The sequence below is a fragment of the Amblyraja radiata genome, chromosome 13 (genome assembly GCF_010909765.2).
Source record: "Amblyraja radiata isolate CabotCenter1 chromosome 13, sAmbRad1.1.pri, whole genome shotgun sequence".
In the NCBI taxonomy this organism is placed as follows: Eukaryota; Metazoa; Chordata; class Chondrichthyes; order Rajiformes; family Rajidae; genus Amblyraja; species Amblyraja radiata.
Genome location: NC_045968.1, coordinates 44,331,760 through 44,354,894, shown reverse-complemented (window position 1 = coordinate 44,354,894; position 23,135 = coordinate 44,331,760). Strand labels below are relative to the sequence as shown.

The window sequence follows — 23,135 nt, the reverse complement described above, 5'->3', positions numbered from 1 at the left end:
TAAACATTTTTTCCATTAGACCTGCATGTTAGTTCCATTCCAGTGAGATTCCAAGTTGTTGAATCTTTAATACAAGAATACAATATATTTGTGGTGGTCCACATATGAGTGATATAAACTAATTTCAGAAGGTTAAGTTCATCACTCTTTATTTTAAATGGGCTTGTGATCAGAAGAGGAATTTGGACTGGCTTTATTGTGACAGAATGAAGTAAATTAATGGGCCATTAATGTTTAATTTTTTTAAATTAAAAAATGCTAGATATCTGAATAAAAACAAAGAAAATTATCAAAGAAAGAAAAGTATTAAGAAAGTGAATCAAGATCTACTAGAAATGTTGGTAAAAGTCGATTAATAGTGAGAGAAAGAGATTAAGTAATACATAAATCACAGACAGTGATAACAAATTGTATCTCCATTAAACTGGAAATTCTTAAAACCCACAATGTAACATTATTCTGTATTCTTCATACGTATTCCCAACTTGTTTGGTATTTAATATTCAGTATACGTTGTAAAGAATATGTTTTAGCACATATAAAACGAGATTACTGAATATCTGAAATGACGTATTAATATTACATACTTGCTTTCACAATCTATCGTATAATCTATCGCATAGCCATTCATGGGGCATTTACAGGATTAAATTTGCGTGAATTAACAGAAAGGAAGGAAGTAAAGAAAATAATAGTTTCGAGTCGAAAACAAAGTAAACCAAAATAAACCAAGCAAAGGTTTTATATCCGCCTATCATTTCGAACAATGCAGGACATCTATCACTGATACTCAAGTGCAGGAGTTTGGTGCTTAAACTTTCAATCTCCCTATTCCCAGAAACTGCCAGGCCGAGCCAAGGCGACAATTAAAGCTGGCCGTGTTCGCACGCAGAAGCAATTACAAAACCAACATTGCAGCAAAAACGAAGAACCTGTTGTATTCATCCAGCATTTCTCCACTGAAGCAGCCGAAAGCGTCCTACAAGGGTCATAGCAACTGTTGCTGTGTGCCCCAGGGCGTTATTGGCCCGATGCAACTTTCTCACCTGAAAGCCCACCTCCCTATTTGCTGTGGATCCGATTGGATCGCTCCTGTATTTGACAGCAGAGGAAGCACCTGGATACCTGGCAAGCCGTCAAGCACACGAGGTCACAGCAGGGCCGCTCTTTGGCCAGCTTCTCTTCTGCGGTGTGTTGTCTTGCACCTGCTTTCCACAGCGACTAGATTCACCCCGTAAGTAATATATTTGTTCTTTTTTTGTTTTAACACAAAGAAAACGCTTAATTGTTTAGGGGAAAAAATGAAGAAGTTAATTTTTTAACAAATGTAATTAGCGGTCTCGTTCCTTGTGGTCAAACGCAGCACTTGTAAAATGTTATTTCTGGGCAAGTTGATATATATTTTGAAACACTATTGAAACAACTTCTGCACGCTTCATCCCGGAAGAATTAGATTACTTTTAAGCCTTAAATTAAAGGGTTCCTAAAGATTATGGGCGGAATGTTGGTCAATGAGATGAGCTATCCGGCTATTGTTGCAAACCGGTTTATAGTTAGTGTTTCAGACCTAGCATTGTGTTCAACGTTAATGTTACACCAATCTTTTGTTAGACGGCTGAGTGCTCTTTTGAGGAGTTCGTAAATGTAGAGTGAATGTACTTTACTTGTTTCACTTTAACAAAACAGTTGCTTGTTCCTTATTGAACAGTCAATTCTCTATTGAATCTGCACTAAATCTATCATGTAGTTGTTTCACGGCAACAATTCTTATGTTGCTTTGGAGTGGCCTAAATTGATCTTGTGTGCACCAGCATGTTTTCCTTTTTTGATATGTTTCTCTTTTTACTGAACTTGTAATCGAGGGAATGCTTTTAAAGATATTAGTTTTAGTTGTACTTTATTCAGGTATGAGAGCCATCTAATTCAGTAAATAATCTCGATTAAAATCAGCAGTTGGAATGTCACCTTGAACTTGTGGAATAAAGCCATCCATTTTTATTTGTACATGGAAGATTAAATATGTATTCCGTGATGTATGTCGCATTGAGAGATACAGATAATATCTACAGCAGAGTGAGGTAGTAGACATATTGGGCTTGTGTGAAGTGAACGTTGTGAGTTTCTGTACCTGACTTTGCTGATTTTTAAAATCTTTTGCTGTTATTGCGTAGTGAAAAAATAATTTGTTAACAGGAAAAAAAGAGAACCCAGTTATAGAAAATGTGCGACCACTTCCCCCTCTTCAATTAGCTCCGTTCATGCCCCTGCATGATGTTCCGAGGCACTTTATGGCATCTTCAAATGCAGAAAACATGGCAGACTGTTTGCATGCAGCAACGTCAACATTTAAAAAATGCCAATGGTGGAAAACTAAAATAAAAATATTGTTTGTGGAACGTGAAATGCTTAATGTTTCAGGTCAGAATTGGGAAAGAAGGATTTTTTTTTTTTAATGTCAATTTAAGTGCTGAGAATATAGCAGGGAAAATGGTTGGACAAATCAAATTATCTATGGTCCAGTGAGTTCAGGATAAATGGGTGAATGGAAAGATGATAATGACCAGATAATCTGGGGTTTTTATGCGAGTGGCTAATCTTGAGCAAGATATTGCAGGTAACTTGATAGCTAACTATATTTTAGATTCTTTGAGATTAACAGCACAAAAACAGGCTCACCATGCCCCATATTGGCTCTGTATTCTTCTTGTCTAGATCTTTCTTGAATGTTTTGAGAGTAAACTTTCTTTCTAAAATTAAGAGCTCCTTTTCAGTGGCTCTCCGGGGAGTACTTCAACTCAGTGGTTCTCTGGGGAGTACTTCAACTCAGCATCTTTGAAGCAGGTGAGAATGATCATTTATCTGCCAAGAGCATTTCTAATGATGTAATATTGGTGGTATCTATAACTAAAAGTCTCATCTGATATGCGCATTTGATAAGGTCCCACATAGGAGATTAGTGGGCAAAATTAGGGCACATGGTATTGGGGGTAGAGTGCTGACATGGATAAAGAAGTGGTTGGCAGACAGGAAACAAAGAGTAGGGATTAACGGGTCCCTTTCAGAATGGCAGGCAGTGACTACCGCAAGGCTTGGTGCTGGGACTGCAGCTATTGATATATATCAATGATTTGGATGAAGGGATTCAAAGTAACATTAGCAAATTTGCAGATGACACAAAGCTGGGTGGCAGTGTGAACTGTGAGGAGGATTCTATGAGAATGCAGGGTAAGACTTGGACAGGTTGGGTGAGTGGGCAGATGCATGGCAGATGAAGTTTAATGCGGATAAATGTGAGGTTATCCACTTTGGTAGCAAATATAGGAGGCAGATTACTATCTAAATGCCATCAAGTTGGGAAAAGGGGAAGTACAATGGGATCTGGGGGTCCTTGTACATCAGCCTATGACAGTAAACATGCAGGTACAGCAAGCAGTGAAGAAAGTGAATAAGCATGTTGGCCTTTATAAAAAAAAAAAAAATTTAAAAAAAAAAAGGGGATTGAATATAGGAGCAAAGAGGTCCTTCTGCATTTGTGCAGAGCCCTAGTGAGACCACACCTGGAGTATTGTGTGCAGTTTTGGTCCTCTAATTTGAGGAAGGACATTCTTGCTATTGAGGGAGTGCAGCATAGGTTTACAAGGTTAATTCCCAGGATGGCTGGACTGTCATATGCCAAGAAAATGGAGCAGCTGGGCTTGTACACTCTGGAGTTTAGAAGGATGAGAGGAGATCTCATTGAAACATATAAGATTGTTAAGGGTTTGGACACGCTAGAGGCAGGAAATGGGTTAGGCAAGTCCAGAACCAGGGGCCACAGTTTAAGAATAAGGAGTAAGCCAGTACTATGAGCACTATCTCTAGATAATCTAAATTAATTGGCAGGATAAGCAAACTAATGTCTGCTTTGTCTCCCAGGCTGTTATCTGCAGTAGCAAGGCATTGATCTTCCTCAACAATCTCCAAACTCTAGTGAAAGATGGAAAGTGTTGGTGTTAAGGCAGTTAAAAAATTGAGAAAATTAACTTTACTAAGGGGTGTATTCTAATCATATCCCTCAAGAAATATGAATGCACGTTCTAAATGGTTTGTTAATGTAATCTCAGCACAGTTCTCAAGATTTTTCATTTGTGTACTCAAATGGAATTTAGAATAACTTAAAGCAGTGAATGACTGCTCTCACTTGACAGAAACATTTTCTTTTATCCTGCATCTGGATAGATGAACAGAGTAGCTTAATGGAAGTCAGGAACATTTGGAGACAATGGAGATAGGAAAACAAGGGAATTCGGGAATTCCTGTAAAACAGGAATTTTGTAGGGCAGTGTGGGGTGGGCTGTGGTTGGGTGGATCGTGGAGTTGGTGATCATAGGATCCACTGCTATAGATAGAGGACAAAGATAATTCCTTCAATTGGAGTAATGTGGAGAGTCTGTAAATGGCAGAAAGGGACTGATGCTTTGTTTGAGGGATTGGCAGAGGGAGGAGGTGTTGGATGTGGTTCAATTCATGTAATATGGAGTGCTTTGGAAGAGGTTTCGAACTGGGGGCTACTGCTCGTGTCTCATTTTTGCTGTACAAATTCCTAAAGCCTGCTAATCTTGTTAACTTTAAACTAGACTTCAAGTTACCCTGAGGGAGTATCTTTTGGAGATTGCAGTGGGCTATCCAGCAAAGCAGGGTGTAGTTATGCCACATGAATCATTACAGCACAATTGGCATTGGTGGCATCTGCAATAGACAAGGGATGCATTGTTAAATTTCAAATTGTTCAATCTTCTGTCATGATGGGGAAATAATATGAACTTTGTGATAACCAGTTAGTCCCAAAGAAAGTAATTAAGTCCCAGATTATACCTGAGGCTCTTTTATAATTAGCCCAATGCCTCGGCAAATAGATGACATCAATGCTACATTTTTTAAAATTAAGTCTTAGCCTTTTACCATGTAAAACCGCAATTTATGAATGTGATTTGATTAGAACATGGAACAATAGAGCACCAGAACAGGCCCTTTGGCCCACAATCTCGGAGCTGAATATGATGCCAAGACCATCGCTTGTCTGCGTGTCCATAATCCAAATCCTTCCATTCCGTGCATATCTATATGCTTATCCAATAGTCTCTTAATACTATTGAATCTGTCTCAACTACCAACCCTGTCGGTGTTCCAGGTACTCGCCATCCTCTGTAAAAAAAAATTTTTTAAAGTCGCCCCACACATCTCCTTTAAACATGGCCCCTCTACCTTAAAACTATGCCCTCTAGTGTTTGATTTTTTTCCATCCTGGGGGAAAAAGCTTCTGACTGTTTACCCTATCTACGCCTCTCCTAATTGTATATACTTCTATCAGGAGTCCCTGCAACTTTTGGCGTTCCAGAGAAAACAATCCAAATCTGTCCAACTTCTCCCTATAGCTAACACTCCCTAATCCCGGCATCATTCTGTTGAACCTCCTCTGCACCCTTTCCAAATACTCCACATGCTTCCTGTAATTGGGCAAATAGAACTGCACATCATAACGCAAATGTGGCCTAACCAAAGTCCTATAAAACTGCATTATGTGTTTCTTCCAGCCCTGTCCTATGAATGCACGCATAACATATGCCTTCTTAACCAAACCAATATCAATAAGGTTATGATGTTTCCTGCTTTCAACCTTTGATTACTTGGATTAGCATGGGTATAATTCAGAAATAATCTTGCATCATTTTATGATGCTTATGCATTCTAAATTATTTTAATATGAAACAACTCAGCACATAACTCCAAGTTAACAGAGAATAAAGTTTAAACACAAGGGTAAAGGTGAACCAGAGATTAGGGCCTGAAGTGAGGGAAGGCCAATTTCAATATCATAAGATGGAACCTGGAAAAGGTAGACTGGGAGCAGCTAATTGTTGGTAGGGCTACATCTGACAAATGGGAGACATTCGAAGGTAGAATGTTGAGAGTTTACAACTAATATGCCCCCATGGGAGTGAAAGGTGAGGACATTAAGTCCAAGATGTTGAGGATCAGAAGAGCTGGATGTTAAGGATCTGAAGAGTTGGAGTGGGAAGGAAACATTAGACAGGTGTAGAGCCCATGGCAGTTTTTGAACCAGAAAATGTATCTTAAATGAATACTTCTGAAGATAGACACAGTGCTGGTGTAACTCAGTGAGGCAGGCAGCATATCTGGAGAAAAATAATGGGTGATGTTTCAGGTTGGGACCTTCAGACTCCAGATTAAGAATACTTCTGATCTATATTCAATTAACAGAGGGCATTGTAGTTTGAAAATCCAGGGAGGAAGAAAATGCGATTCTGGAATGTGTTAGCATTTAAAAAGTATTAGATGTCTTGGTGGATTTGAAGGTGGATAAATTCCCAGGGATGGATGATCTATTAGGGCCGCAGCAATTTCCTCGCAGGTGCTATGGGAGGCAAGGGATGATATTGCCGGGAGCACTAAATAGAGATTTGTTCAATCTACATGGGTTGTGGGTGAGCTGCCAGATTGGTGGAGGGTAGCTAATGTGATATTTTTACTTGAGAAGGATAGCAGGGATAAGCCACTTATTTATGGACCAATGTGGCTAGCGTTGGTGGTAGAGAAGATATTGGAAAAATGTCTTCAGGACAGAATTATTCCACACTTGGAGTGTCAGAGGTAGTCAGTGTGGGTACTTGGGGAGCTCCTGTCTGACCAATTTGCTTGAATCTTTCAAAGATACAAAATGTATGGTTGATGTTGTTAACATGGACTTTGACAGGGTCCCAAAAGGTTTGAGTCCATGGGATCCATAGCAAATTGGTTCAAAAATTAAAAAGGCAACAATCCAGGAGCCATGCATACTTGCTTTCCTTGCCTTAATAGCAAATATTTTAGTTAGTTTGAGCATGATCTGGCCAAGACTCGTGCAGATGTGTGATGGAACTCTCAAGTTCATGTGATGACAGATTTCACGAGTTTAGCTAAAATAGTCCAATTGACAACCTACTTATGTATAGGAAGGAGTTTCAGATGCTGGTTTACACCAAAGATAGATACAAAATACTGGAGTAATTTGGCGGACAAGGCAGCATCTCTGGAGAAAAGGAATAGGTGACGTCACCTATTCCTTTTCTCCAGAGTTGCTGCCTGACCTACCAAGTTATTCCAGCATTTTGTCTATATTCGGTGGCAACCTAAGTAAATGGACTGATGAAATGGTAGGAATAACACTGACATAAAGTATCTTGATTATAGATGGTTCCTTATCCAGTCTGGTCTGTTTTTGTAACGAGTGTTTGTAGTGGAGTTCTTGATAGGATTACTTTAAATGCTTTAAAATCTGTCTTAAGTTTTCTTCAATTACCTTTGCAGTATTCGGGGATTAGAGCAGGAATTTGTGATATGCACAGAAAACTTCCTAAAAGGCCGCAGTATGGGAATAGATAATCTTGACGTATGACTCGCTGAATGAGTCTTGGCATAGTTTGTATAATTCTGGGCCGTACAGTGCAAACAAAAAACAATAGGTGCAGGAGTAGGCCATTCGACCCTTCGAGCCAGCACCGCCATTCAATGTGATCATGGCTGATCATCCACAATGAGTACCCCATTCCTGCCTTCTCCCCATATCCCTTGACTCTGCTATCTTTAAGAGCCCTATCTAGCTCTCTCTTGAAAGTATCCAGAGAACCGGCCTCCACCGTCCTCTGAGCAGAGAATTCTACAGACTCACAACTCTCTGAGGAAAAAGAGTTTCCTCGTCTCCGTTCTAAATGGATTACTCCTTATTCTTAAACTGTGGTCCCTGGCTCTGGACTCCCGAACATCGGGAATATATTTCCTGCCTCTAACGTATCCAAACCCTTAATAATCGTGTATGTTTCAATAAGATCCCCTCTCGTCCTAAATTCCAGAGTATACAAGACCAGCCTCTCCATTCTCTCAGCATATGACAGTCCCGCCATCCCGGAAATTAACCTTGTAAACCTACGCTGCATTCCCACAATAGCAAGAACGTCCTTCCTCAAATTAAAGGACCAAAACTGCACACAATACTCCAGGTGTGGTCTCACTAGGGCCCTATACAACTGCAGAAGGACATCTTTGCACGTATACTCAACTCCTCTTGTTATAAAGGCCAACATGCCATTTGCTTTCTTCACTGCCTGCTGTATCTGCATGCTTACTTTCATTGACTGATTAACAAGGACCCCCAGATCCCGTTGTACTTCCCCTTTTCCGAACTTGACACCATTTAGATAATAATCTGCCTTCCTGTTTTTGCTACCAAAGTGGATAACCTCACATCTATCCACATTAAACTGCATCCGCCATGCATCTACCCACTCGCCCAACCTGTCCAAGTCGCCCTGCATTCTCATAGCATCCTCCTCACAGTTCACACTGCCACCCAGTTTTGGTGCAGTACAGGGGTGTAGAGAGGGGTAGGGGGTGGAGAGGGGCAGAGAAGGAGGGGGTAGAGACCCTACCCCATCTCCCTCATTTCCCTCCTCTCCTTACTCCCATTCCCTGCCCCAGGGCCTACCGCAGGTCGTAGAGCAGCGCCAGGCCCTGGACAGCTTGAGAGCCCATTGTGATTTGTGCACTATGAGAGGCATTGTGACATCATCACTGGACGCTCTCTGAGAAAGCGGTTTTGGCTTCTTTTTTTAAAAACTTTAAGTCATGAATAACTTCAGAAATATAGGTCGGAATGTGACGGGAAAATGTTTATTGCTTCAGCGGGAAAAATGTGAGTAGAATATGTGAAATGGGAAGGCTGTGGCCTAGCGTTTGGAAGAAAATAGGAAAATCAGAGCAGAGTGACACATTGCCGGCACAAACAAAGAGTTTTAGTAATATAGATGCTGAATTGAAGTAAGGACATCAAAACCATGCCAAATGATTTTACTGTTCAAGAAAGAACTGCAGATGCTGGAAAAATCGAAGGTAGACAAAAATGCTGGAGAAACTCAGTGGGTGAGGCAGCATCTATGGAGTAAAGGAAAAGGTGACGTTTTGGGTTGAGACCCTTCTTCAGACTGAAGCTTACCAAGGCCTGATGTGAATGTCCAGCTATATTTGTATTACCAGTATACTGACAATTTATTTGAAACAAAATAATAATTCTCCGTTGTGGTCAGTCCCCAAGGTAGAGGATGACGTGCTTCCAATTATTTTTAATTGGGGGTGGCAGAGGTACAATAGCCCACTGGCTAATAACTTGTAAAGTTCAGCAATCTAAAAGGTTTCAACATTTGAAGTTGGTCGATTAATTGTTAGGCCAGATGAGTAGCAATTGTGCTGTAAAAGCGCCCTCTCCCTGGGGAAAGTTAACTTTGCAAGCTATTAGCCAGTGGGCTATTGTACCTCTGCCACCCCCTGGCTTTGGGTAAGAAATTTATTCTTGATAATGGCTGTGAATTAAATTATGGAGATCAACTTTGCCAAATGTAGCTCTGATAATTCTATTTGAAACAGTCTATTTTGGGGAAAAAATAAATTTATATTCTACAGACTGATTCATTAAATAATTGTGATTTATTGCCAAGTGAATAAATTCATTTGTGAGATAAACAGAGGTCATCTTGTTCAGCAATTAATGTGGCACAGGGTTCTATTGGTTTTAGATCATAAGAGGAAAATAGACCAAATAAGGCATTAATTTTGTTCATCGGAACGGAATGCTGGGGCAAATCCAGTGTTTATTTTTATTCGGCACTTAATTTTGTCTTTCCTCAATGTAAAGTGATCCAGTTTGTTAAGTCATTATGGTTGAGTTGGTCTCTTGTTTCCTCTCTTGGGTTCCTGCACTACTTCATCCAACCAATTTTATCCTCAAATATATTTGGAATTTTGTACAAAGGCTGCACACCTCCTGAACGGAATAATGAATGGCTTGTGAGGAGAAAATGGCTTGGAGTTCTTTACAGCAATGTGCAAAATGATACTTTCTAGTCAAATGTAACAAAAACAGTAATTCTACTATAAATTGAGAGAAAGGACACAAAGTGCTGGAGTAACTCAGCGGGACAAGCTGCATCTCTGGAGATCCTGGATAGATGATGTTTTGGGAAATGTCACCTATCCATGTTCTTCAGAGATGCTGCCTGTCCTGCTGAGTTACTCCAGCACTTTGTGTCATTTTGTATAAACCAGCATCTGCAGTTCCTTGTTTCTATAAATTAATTGGGTTTGTTGTTGAAGATCGAAGGGATTTTAAGGCACAGGTTCAAGCCAGTCCTTTTAATAGAACCTGTAGAGGAGCTAATTTAAAAACAAAATAATTAGGTTGTGTGGATGGAATTTACCTTTGTGACATTACATTAGTGCATTGAGAGGCCCCTGGCTGACTTCACTCAAAAAGCAGATACTCCTTTAGTAATAATTGGCAGTCATCTTGGAATCATTAAGTGCGTAGAAGGGAAAAGATACTGGACATTTCACACTGGGTATCATTTGCTGGTTTTTTTTTCTCTGAATTTAATCTATCTTGAATTACTCGGGAGTCTACATGGCAAAGGTGCCAATTAACAGTTCATTATCAAAAATGACCATTTGGTGCCACCGTGTTTCTTTCACAGTAATCTGCTTCAACATGACTTGTATTTTACCAGATTTAATGAATAAGAATTTCAAGTCAAGTTGAGTTCATTCTTATGATCACGAGTACAGTGAGGAATACACACAATGACAACCTTGCTTTCAGCAGCATCACAGGCACACAGACTCGGAGTGTACGCTGATTTAAAAAAAACATAAGTTCTGCAAAAGGAAAGACTGCAGAAAAAACATTAACGCAAAACACAATTAGAAAAAAAGTCAATTGTAATGCAAGAGGTGGTCTGTAGTGTTCTGTTACTAATGTAGAATTATGGGGCTGTCCCACTGTACGAGTTAATTCAAGAATTCTCCTGAGTTTCCTCTGATTCGAACTCGGAGAATTAAGGTAATAGCCGCTCGTAGGTACGAGTCTTCCCGAGCTTACGGCGTTTCCTGAGTACCTGCCGTTAGCATTATGAGCAGCTAAGAGACGTCCCGAGCTCCGACGTACCCGCTACGTACATTCTCCGTGCTTCCACGAGTTTGATTTTTTTATTTTAAACTCGGGAGAGCTCTTGGGTGAACTCTTACAGTGGGACAGGCCCATTAGGGTTGTGCAGATCAGTTCAAGAGTCTGATGTTTGTAGGAACATAAATGCTCCTAAATATGATGGTGTGGGACATCAAGGCTTGTGTGCCTTCTACCCAATGCTAGCAGTGAGAAGAGTCATTGCCCAGATCGTGGGGAACCTTGATGATAGATATTGTTTCATCTCAAGAGCGGAACTCGCTATCAAAACATGGAGGGGACGGGGGACAATTTTCTGGCGGGCACGCGCGCACGCGCACACTCACACACATGCGCGAGGCTTCGGAGGCTCAATCCAGCGCTAAAAACGGAGATTTTAAAATCGGGATGACAAAAACTTGGGGGGGGATGTCCCCCACCTCTCAAAACATGGGGGGGGACGTGTCCCCCTCTGGCCCCCCCTGGGTTTTCCGCCCCTGTCTCATCTAGATGTTTTTGATGGCAGGGAGGGATGTGCTTGTAACAGACTAGGTTGAGTCCACCACTCTGCAGCCTTATCTGTTCCTGTGCATTGGAAATGCTGCACTAGCCAATGATAAAATCAGACAGAATTTTAACAGTAAATTGATTTTACAAACACAAAATAAATTTTTTTTCAAACAACAAATGTCAAGAGTTTTTGTAAATTCTGGTTCTCATTTTGCTGGGGTTTTTTTCTGGTATGAAGGGATTATTTTCCAGTTGGAATGAATGATTGTGATTTAGGTGATGGGTTGAGGTGGTGACAAGAACAAAAACCTTGGCATTGAGAAGACTTTCTTTATCTAGGGATGATTCTCCCTTTATAGTTGGATTGAAGATGCCTTACTTTCATGCTGGTTCTGTGAATTCTAATATGACTGATGAGGTCAATGTAAAACACCTAGATTATATCGTAAGTGGGGCAAGAAGCTCTTGATAGAACACTGCAGGCAAGTGGGTCATTTGTGAAGTGAAGTGCTGGCATCATTTATGCTGGGCTTCTGTATGCTGCCAATGCAGGGACTTGAAGTTCTTCATACCATCCTGAATGAACCTTCTCTCCATGTGAACAGCAATAGTCCAGGAATTCTCAGGTGACAGTGAGAATGTTTTATTTTCTCAAGAAGATTTTTAAGGACATGTGAATATGTTCCTTTGTTCATCTATGGCATTGCCTGGAATAATGTGTCTATTTTGAGGATCTGCTCACAGGCACTGCAACAATGTAGCCTACTCAATGGAGACCACTAAATGTAATTGGGCTGACCGACACTGCTCAGAGTGTTGGTCTTGGAGCAGAAGCTGGTATTTGTTTTCATGTTCTGCTGGTGTACTTGGAGAATTCTTCTGGGAATATTGCAGGTGTATTTCCTCTGTGCCCTGAGATATCTACTGTAGATTGTCCTATCTCGGAGGTTTACAGGAAAGCAATGATCACTGTTGCCTGGTAGATTAAAAGTTTGTGCCAATCTGAGATCTAGATCCTCAAACAGCCAAAAGCAATGCTGACGCACTCAAGGTGATGATGAATTTCTTCATTGATGTTATGATGAAGTGGGGAATCTCAAGATATGGCTGGATCATCCAAGGTCTACACCTATTCTATTTTTATCAGAGTATGTTTTGAACATTGGGGATAGGAGAATCTGAAAAAGATCAGTCATGATCTTTGAATGGCACAGCAGGCTAGATTACCTACTTTTAACCCTTACATTCTGAGTAAGGCCCATCTTGTATGCTTCAGGGAATGGGCTGGTGATGAGTTAGAGCTTGGGCTTTGAACGTGTCCTCTACTGAATGACTGTTGCCTGGGTGATATTGGTTCTGGGGTGGTGGCAATACGTATTATCCAATTAGTCCTCCAGATTCTTTCCACTACTTGCTTTACACTGATTTGCACATAAATTGCATCTGCTTGGACCTATTGTTTAAGGTCACAACTTGCAAGCAAACAAAATTGAAATAATTTCTGCAGGCTGTCAAATTCAAGGAATCTATTCCACCCACATTCCCTCCTGATTGACACTCAAAGATTTTAAAGTGGTTGAACCATTGAACTCGTATTATAATTGTCATAAAGATATCATGTAGTTCCTTGAATGATTATTGATATACAGGAATCACTGTTTTGCTTGCAGAAATGCTGATGAGTGCAAAAATAATGTATTTTCTGAAGCAACTGGAAGGATGTTTAGATTAATGCATATGCGTTTAGTTTGTCGCAAGTCCACAGTGGGTCATTAAAGCCATGCAAGTTTGATTCATAATCTATTTGCGAAGTATTTCATGCAATAAAATAGCAAAACTGCCTACATTACAGGAATTTAGTTTTAATTGGTTATTATTGTAGAATGCACTTCGACATTTGCTGCAGCTGCAAATCGTGTGTTGTACATCTGTGCATCTGATATTAAAAGATGCCACTCAATATTTTTGCATTGAAAATAATAAAGTTGCCTGAATACTTTTTTGTATAAATCAATGCTTCCCTGCGAAGGCCAGCATCTATTTTCTATATTTTTCTCATTGCACAGATGATGGTGGGTTGCCATTATGAAGTTCTGCAGACTTGGTGAAGGTGGTTATTCTAATTCTGGATGGCATGATGTTTGCAAGGGAAGCTGCAGGTGGTAGTGTTTGTGTGCATCTGTTTCCCTTGTCCTTCTAGATGTTGTGGATTGGGGCCATGCTAAGGGAGCAGCTTGGGTGCTTTGTAGGGAGTATGAATTGTTCCCACCGGGCATTAGTGATTAAGGGAATTAATGTTTGGGCTGCGTCAAACACTGCTTTGTCCTTTTAGGGGTGACAAGGTGGCATAGCGGTAGAGTAGCTGCCTGACAGCGCCAATACCCACGTTCGATCCTGACTACAGATGCTGCCTCTGTGGAGGTTTTGCGTTCTCCCTGTGATCGCGTAGGTTTTCTCCGGGTCCCCTCCGGTTTCCTCCCGCACTAAAGACCTACAGGTTTGTAGGTTAATTGGCTTCTGTGAATTGTAAGTTGTCCTGAGGAGCTCTTGCAGTGATGTCCTGCAGATGGGATGTTTGACCTTCCACTGCAGCCACTCTCCTATGTGTGACATGCCTCCAACCTTTGTTGTGCTTTCCCCTTGATGTCAATAAATCCTATGTTCAATTTTCCAAGTGATCCTGGATGCCAGATTCAATATGATGCCATCTTGGTGTCACCTACTCGTTTCTAGAAATTAGTTATTTCATCCATGGTCATTCAGGCCAAGGTTTTGTTGGGTTCTGGAACCAAGTAACTATGGCAAAATCTGAACTGCGTCTCAGTGAGCAGGTTATTTTTGTTAAAAACAAACTGCTCGGTAAATTCAGCAGATCAGGCTGCACCGGAAGAAAACACCTGCAGTCAGGGGGTTCTTGGTGCCCAAGTCCATAGCTCCCTGTAAGTAGTGACATTGGTTGGTAGAGTGATAAAGCAGGCATTTGTTAAGCTTGCTTGATCGGTCAAGTCATTTAGTAAAAAGAGTCACAAAGCTTCGGTTAGGCCGCATTTGGGGTATTGTATGTAGTTTTTGTTTGCCTTGTTGGAAGAAGGATGTCGAAACTTTGGAGAGGGTGCAGAAGAAATTTACAGAAGGCTGACTGGATGAGAGGGTTTTGGCTTTTAGGAGAGGTTGGGAAAACTGGATTGTCTTCTGTGGAGTGCCGGAGGCTGAGGGGCAACGATGGGTTTCTGGCTATCAAATGTACATATGCTATCTCCCTGGGTGGACATTTAAATAATTGAGGGCATAGCTTTAAGATGAGAAAGGGAATGTTTGAAGGAGATGTGCAGGGCAAGTTTTATACATATAGAATGGTAGGTGCCTGGAACATGCCAGGGAAGGTGGAAGCAGATACGTTAGTGGCGATTAGAGTTTAATTTGGCATCCTGTTTGGCACAGATATCATGGGTTGATGGGCATATTCTTGCGTTATACTGTTTTATATTCTGTATAAGACATTTCTCCCAATCTAGATATCAATCAACAGATGTTTGAGGAGAACTTTTCAATGTTTTTTTGGGCTGGATACAATGTTGACACGTCAACATTTAGTGGAGTTTTATCATTAATCTGAAGGCATTTGGAAGTCATCCATAATTGTTCCTGCAATGGGGTATAGGCCAATCGAAGCACCAATAAAATAATTTCTCCTCTGAATGATTGGTATGTTCTAATGACAATACTGTAGTTATGTGGCAATCATTAAATGTTTTTAATTTCCAGATTGTTAACTACCACAGCTACCCTGGCAGGATTTGAATTTGTGCCCCTCCATTGTTTGTCATTCTTGCTGGATTGCTGTCCTGACACTGCCCCAAATTTAGCTATTTTGCAATGATTTATTCCCTTTTTGGTCTTCATTGTTCGATTGAAAGATACGGCATTAATACAGGCCCTTCAGCCCACTGAGTTTGCGCTGACCATCGCAGTTCACACTAGTTCTTGGTTATCCCACTTTCACATCCCCTCCCTATACACTGGGTGCAATTTACAAATGCAGCCAAATTACCTACAGACCCGCACGTCTTTGGCACGCAGGAGGATACTGGAGCACCTGAAGAAAATCCATGTGGTCACAGGGAGAATGTGTATACTCCAAAGTCAAAGTAGTAGCCTTTATTGTCATTCAGACCTTACGGTCTGAACGAAATTTCGTTGCCTTGCAGTCCTACATATAGTAAAAATGACAAAAACACGAATTAACATCCACCACAGTGAGTTCACCAGGCACCTCCTCACTGTGAAGGAAGGCAAAAATCTTAAGTCTTTGTCTCTTCCCTTCTTATTCTCCCTCTGCGCCGAGGCGATCCAGGCTTCGGATGCTGTGACCCCGCCGGGCGATGGTAAGTAATGTCAGTTCCGCGGCTCCACATAGACTGCAGCAGAGGTCAGGATTGAACCCGGGTCTCTGGTGCTATGAGGCAACAAATCTTTCAGCTGCGCTACAGTGCCAACCTAACATTTGATGGTGTTCAAAAGGGAACTGCAGATGCTGGAATATCGAAGGTACACAAAATTGCTGGGGAAACTCAGCGGGTGCAGCAGCATCTATGGAGCGAAGGAAATAGGCGACGTTTCGGGCCGATAAACCCTTCCTCAGACTAACATTTGATGGTCTTTGTTTTCCTGATGTAGTATCTGTTCTAAAGTTACTTTACACATTACCTAGAGTCTGAAAAGGAAGGAAGATGGGGAGTGCAATGTAGAACCAGAGGGAGGGATGATAAAAGATTCAACAGTCAAAACAAGAATATCTGTTCTAATGGACATTGAATGCAGTAATCAGTTTGAAATTAAAAGGATACCTTTGCAGGCAGACAGGCTTACTCACATGACCATTGCTCATTCACACCATTGTGATGGAAATGAGGGAAGCTTCCAGCCTAGAGTTTTTTGTCACTTGGCACATTTATCATTTGTCTATTGATGTGGGGTATTTGTGTTACTCCCAATCTGCTCCATAACAGGAGACTCTCTGATTTATGGACTTATTTATGGACCAGGGACACATTTGGAAACTGACCAAGTGTTGCTGGAAGATCATCAACTCGGTTGGACTTTGGTCTTCGTGAAACCTGTTGGCCTCCCAGCACAGCAACATGACTGTCAGGAAATGTTGATGACTGGCCTATTACAGATTCTTGGTTGAGGACTGAAGGTGGAGAGTGAAGGTAGATGGTCTAAAGGGAAGAGGGGAATGGGAGTCCCCTCCCTGTTCTCTGACACTCTCCCTTGCAACCGTCGGAGGTGTAACACTTGTCCCTGCACCTTCTCCCTCACTACATTCCAGGGATCTAAACAATTCTTCCAGGTCAGACAAAGATTCATGTGAACCTGTCAAACTGCTATCCCATTGTGGACACAGCACAGCTGCTCTGCAAACTTATCACTTAGTTTGTGTTTTGTCTCACAAACAACTGCAAGTGCTGGTTTACAAAAAAAAAGACAGTGCTGGAATAATTCAGTGGGTTAGGCGGCAGCATCTCTGGTGAAGATGTATAGTAAGTCTGAAGAATGTTCCTGACCTGAGACGTCGCCTATCCATGAACTCCAGACCCGTTGAGTTACTCCAGTACTTTGTGGGGTTTTTTGTGCTCGTTCTCGCTGATTTAGAGGAGGCTCCATAGGGAGCACTGAAAATGATAACTGAGGTTAGAGCAGGCACTTGTGAATCTTTGCATGATCTGAAAGGGCTGGTTTGGGCCCTGGATGGTGGTGACAGAAGAGGTGCATGAACAAATGTGGCAGGAGAAAATGCCAGGTGTCGGGGAGGAATGGGTGAGGTAGGAAGAGGTAACCAGGAATTTACAGAAAAAGGTGTCCCTGGGAAAGGTGGATGAGGGTGAGGAGGGGAAAATTCCTGTCCTTTATTTAACCGTATAGATCATTGATAACTCAATGACGTTTCTTTCGCAGTTGCATTGGGTTGGCAGATTGTTGTTCCATTTAAAGAAGCAATTAATGTTTAGTTGCATGAAATGTGCATGTAGAATTTCAGTTGCTGAATTCATGGCTATTAAAGCAAAGGCAACAGATGAGAAAGGGCCCAACTCGAAATGTCATCTGCCATTTGCCTCCCGAGATGATGTCTGATCTAAGTTTGTTCTCGTGTTTTGCTCTCGTGATTCTGGCATCTGCAGTCTTGTGCATCTCCAGATGAGATCCCAGCTCCTGCCCATCGGGCAATGCATTTAATTCTTGATATGCAAATAATAATTAACTTAAAATAATGCACTTTGTAAAATGAATTGTCAGGACCAGTTGTGGAGGTGCAATTCCTGAAGAGTCTTGGCTTGTCAATTGCTATGTTTAAAGCTGTCTCTTGTGTGTTTATCAGAAAGAAAGACTCGTGAGCAGCTAACATAATGACCGTGCGCTGTTTTCACTTCTAATTCTAAGTTTTCATATACCATGTGTGTTGTGACTGTTGGCAGACCAATCTTCCTTCGGAGACGAATAAAGTTTTATTGTAGACATAGTTGCAGAATAAGGGGGGGCTCTTTTAAAACTGAGATGAGGAAGAACTTCTTCACCCAGAGGGTGGTTAATTTATGGAATTCACTGCCCAGGGAGCAGTGGAAGCAGAAACTTTAAATATATTTAAGACTAAAATAGATGGTTTTTTAGCTGCCAAGGGGATAAGGGGCTACGGGGAGAGGGCAGGGATATGGACCTAGGTATGGTTAGTATAGTAAGACCTGAGTGATCTCCTGGACAAGTGTCGATCGCCTAGATTGGGGTCGGAGAGGAATTTCCCGGATTTTTTTCCCGAATTGGACCTGGGTTTTTATCCGTTTTTTTTCCTCCCCCAGGAGATCACGAGGTTTTTGGGGTGGAGAGGGGTGATAGCGGTATAAAGGGGAGGGTAGTGTCTTGTGTTCTGTGTCTTGTGTCTACTGTTTGTGGGTAAGTGTGTCTGTTTAGTGTTCAGCCATGAGCGAATGGCGGTGCGGGCTCGACGGACCTGGTGGTCTACTCTCGCACCTACTTTCTATGTTTCTATGTTTCTATGTATCGTATTATCTAATAATGGAGGCGTGTTAACAAGGCTTTCAAATGTAGCTCAACACTGCTGTATTTCAGTAGGAAGGAACTGCAGACACTGGTTTAAACCAAAGATGGACAAAAAGCTGGAGTAACTCAGTGGGTCGGACGGCTTCTCTGGAAAAAATAAATGGGTGATGTTTCGGGTCTGAAGAAGGGTCTCCCACCGAAATGTCACCTATTCCTTTTCTTCAGAGATGCCGTCTGACCTGCTGAAACGTTTTATTAATTCACACTTGATGTCTGCCATGACATGTTCCTTGGTTTATGAAGCGCGTGTTGGAGTGGGTGCAAGAAAGGATTTAACGGAGTAATGTCATCAAGTGTGAATTAATAAAACGTTTCAGCAGGTCAGCCGAAACTGGGAAATCTATCCATGAGAAAAAATAATCAGTCTGGACTTTTATCAAAAATGGATGTTGAGAATTGTGAGGAGGCTTGATAAAAGTATATGTGAGACGTCGACTGAGGATAAGGTTCCATCAATATAAGGTTATCACGAAGAAATTGGAGGGATTCAAAAGAAACTTCACCTAAAGGATCGAAAGAATGTGGAGCTCACTGCCATAGGAAGTGATTGAGGAGAATAGTATGGATGGACTTGAATGTTGCAAAGTTAAGCAAGTGAGTGTGAAGGTGAATTGATGCCCATACTGCAAGTGTTAAATGAAGAGATGAGAAGGGATTGAATGGCACCATAAGTAAGGACTTGGAATGATTGAGCTGAATGCCTCTCTTGTTTTATATAATCTGCATAGTTGCATATGTGAACTTTAGCCTAGTTTTAATTTTTTTTAAATTCTCAAGATTTTGAATTTTAAAACCTGAAAAAGTATAGTTAGAGATGTAATTTTAACATTTGGTGCAACATGAATTGAAATATTTACCAGGAATATGTTTTAGAGATGGTTTTCCACTTTTCATGCACAATAAACTTGCAGGATTTATAATCTAAAAAATTTACCCTGATGTTCGCAGAAGGGGAAAGAAAATAATGTTTTCTGGGTATAACCTGGGTATGCAGGAAAAAATATCCATTAAAAAAAAAAAGAAGCTTAATGTTAGAATTTGATTGCACAAACCTGTTGCTATGATTAAAAGCTCATTATAATTACTAATACAAGAATATTGATTTTAGTTTGCAAAAAGAATCGTAGCCTTGAAAATTGTGATGTATTGTGTGTACACACTGATAAAACTGAGCTAGTTGGCCCACTTTCTATTTTGCACTGTGTTTCTGACATGGAGTTTAATTCTAATTGGAGTTTGCTATGTGGATATAAACACAAGTCTGTGGGAAGAGTAAACTTTAGATACTGTGGCGGTAGAAGGCTCCAAATAGCTCACATGGATCTCTTTCTTTTTTTTGTGTGTGTGTGTGTAAAGATAGATCTGTGTTAATGCTAAAAAATAAACACAAAGTGACACAGAGTAACACAATGGGTCAGACAAACACTCTGGAAAATATGGATAGGTGATGATTTGGGTCAGCCCCTTCTTCGGATCATTTAAATGTGGTGTGGAAGAAATTACTTCTCAGTGTAGGAAATCTTTGGAATTATTTGCCCCAGAGTACAGTGGAGGCCAGATTGTTAAGTATAATTGAAGTGGAGAAAGATAATGTCTGAAAGATTAAGGGTCTGTGGATCTGGTACAGTGGTGCAACAAGTAGAGCTGCTGCCTCCCTGTGCCAGGTACAATCCTGACCCCTGATGCTGTCTGTGTGGGGTTTACACATTCTCCCTGTGGCAGTGTGAGTTTCCTCTGGTGTTCTGGTTTCCTTCCACACCAAAAGACACGGTGGTTGGTGGGTTACCTGGCTATAGTATGTGGGGAAGTGGGATAATCTGAGAGTAGTTGATGGGCTTTTGGGGAGAGTAAAATTAGATTAATTTGGGATTAGTGTAAATGGGTGGTTGATGATCAGCATGGACTTGGTGGACAGAAGGTCCTGTTTCCCTGCTATGTCTTTCAATGACTGAAAACAGAAGTGGAGGCTCATATAGATTGGCCATGATCATATTGAATGGAGGGGTAGGCTTGAGGGACCTGGTGGGCTGCTGCTATTTACTTGTGTTCTTACTTTGGAAGTCATACGTTGTTTTTCCAGACTGTCACAACAGAAATTCAGGCTAGTAAACTGTTTACCCGCAGTGGCCTTATCAATTATCTTTCCTCCATAAGATAGCTAATAGGATTGCTTGCTGATGAATGCAAGGTGCTTGAATCAATGGGCAACTTATCCTGTAATGAACAAGGTCATGCCCACATGCAGTGATAACTGGATAACAGTATGGCTGGGACAGGGAGGAATCACTTTTGCCACACCAGTGACAGACAATACCATCTCTAACAGAGATGTGGTGTGGACAAAATTATTTCTCGGTGTAGGAAATCTCTGGAATTAACTGTGGGCGGAGTTGGATTCCTGGGAGGTGGTCTTGAGGGGAGGATGCTCCTCAAACTGCAGAGCATCTTGGACAATACAGCCCACCCCCTCCATGCCATACAAGTCAACCTAAGGAGTACCTACAGCAACAGGCTGGTTCCACCAAGATGCAATACAGAACGCCACAGGATACCCTTCTTCCATGTGGCTACCAAACTGCACAACTCCTCCTCCTCCTGTCATGGGTAGACTGATTCCCCAAAATATTTGCACATCCCCAATCCTTTCCACTCATCACTTTAATTTCAAGTTTCATGTATCTTGTGTTTTTTGACTGTTGGCAGATCCATTTCCCTCCTGAGATAAATAAAGTTTTGTTGTATCGTATAAAATTGTAGAAGAGAATCTAGCTGCTTGGTGTTCATTGGTGTTAACATTCTGAGTCTTCCACTATCAACATCACTGGGTGACCATTGATAAAAAAAATACCAACAGAAAATGCTGGAGAAGCTCAGTAGGTCAGGCACTATCTTTAGAAAGAGAAACAGAACTACATTTTGGGTTGGAGAGAGGTTTATAACGGAGATAGAGTTTGGGGATAGGGCCAGTGTAACGGAGATAAAGTTTGCTGTCCTGCTGAGATACTCCAGGTTTTTGTGTCTTATCTTGCATTTTGGGTTGGTGATCCACAAACCTGGAAAAATTAGGAATTAACCATGTTTTAAGTTTCAGAGAAGGAGTGAAGAACAGGTCTAAGGTAAGATGACAAAGTTTTAATGATGTGCGTCCTGACGGTCACTCGAGGAACTGCAGATGCTGGAATCTTGAGCAAAGCGTAGTGTTGGAGGTATTTGGTGGGTTAAGCAGCATCTGTAAAGGGAACAGATCTGCAACATTTTGGGTTGGGACACTTTTTCAAATTTCTTTTTTCTTGTGCCTTCTTTTCCTCTCCAAAATTAGAAATTGATCTTGTAAATGTAGGAATGCTTCCTTGAATTGTAAATATTGGCAGGTTTATTCTTGAGGTTATTTTGCCCAGGAGAATTGAAAGGAGGGAGTTCACAGTCTGATTAGGTGCTTGCTAAATGAGGCGGCACCAATGGCATTGTTATACTTTTCACTCTATAAATTCTGCTTTTGACTTTAAACTTAACATTTTGTTCTCCTATTTTCTCTCTTTTCTTTGTCCTTTGGGATTGAGGATGACTTGCGTTCACTCCAGCTTTGTTGGGTTTCTAGTGGCTAATAAGATCAATGTGGGAACTGCAGTCTCTCCCACAGATGGGATATGTGTGGCCCAGACGTAGACACAAAGAACTGCAGATGGTGGTTTACAAAAAAGACTGGAGTAACTCGGAAGGCTGGGTAGCATTGCCAGACAACATGGTCAGGTGATGTATCAAGCCAGGATCACCTGAAACGTCACCCGTCTATGTTCTCTAGAGATGCTGCCTGACCCACTGAATTACTGAAGCACTGTCTTTTCTAGATGTGGCTAAGAGGTAGTCAATGGTTAGATTGGATGTGGCATGCTCCTTTTGTTTCTATCTCTGCTATAGTGTTCATCTGACGCATGGCCTCAAGGTTCACAGTGCTGTCCAGAATGCCTTCTCTCCGCTTTGATTGGCCATGAGCCGGAGACACCCAGGAATCAGTGGGATGTGGCGTGCTGAGATGTTAAGCACATTCTTAATCTTCCTCTGTCCATCTGGTAACCTCTTCCCATGACCGGAATAGTGTCTTTTTTGGAAGTCTGCTGCAAGGCATGTGAAAAACATGATCTGCCCAACTTGGCGGACTGAGTATTACTTGGTTCTCAATAGTGGAGATGTTAGCCAGAGAAAGGACATTACTTATCTTTCCCATGAACTTGGATAGTTTTGCAGAGATAACTATGGCAATATTTTCCAGTGCGTCGACGTGCATGCTGCATGCAGTCCACGTATTAGAGGAAAAGGAAAGTTTTCAATAAGCGAGTTCGGTATTCCAACTGCACATGCCCAGGTCATAGGTCACTCGCGATAAACATTCTCGGCAACTGTGGTGCTGCGTTGCGTGCAGGCTTGCGTTTCGTCCGTGGTTGGGGTCGGGCCTGGGTCCCCGGCGCTGTGGAGTTGCTGCTGG

The 23,135-nt window shown here is 41.4% G+C and overlaps 1 protein-coding gene across 2 annotated transcripts in view; it reads left to right on the top strand.

Moving 5' to 3' along the window:
* Positions 1–1,138: 1,138 nt before the first annotated feature.
* pls1 (plastin 1) overlaps positions 1,139–23,135 on the top strand; it is a 76,485-nt gene continuing 54,488 nt past the window's right edge. For both annotated transcript variants that reach the window (XM_033031907.1, XM_033031905.1), the window contains exon 1: positions 1,139–1,234. The gene's annotated coding sequence lies outside the window, so the exon portion shown is untranslated. The remainder of the gene's footprint in view (positions 1,235–23,135) is intronic.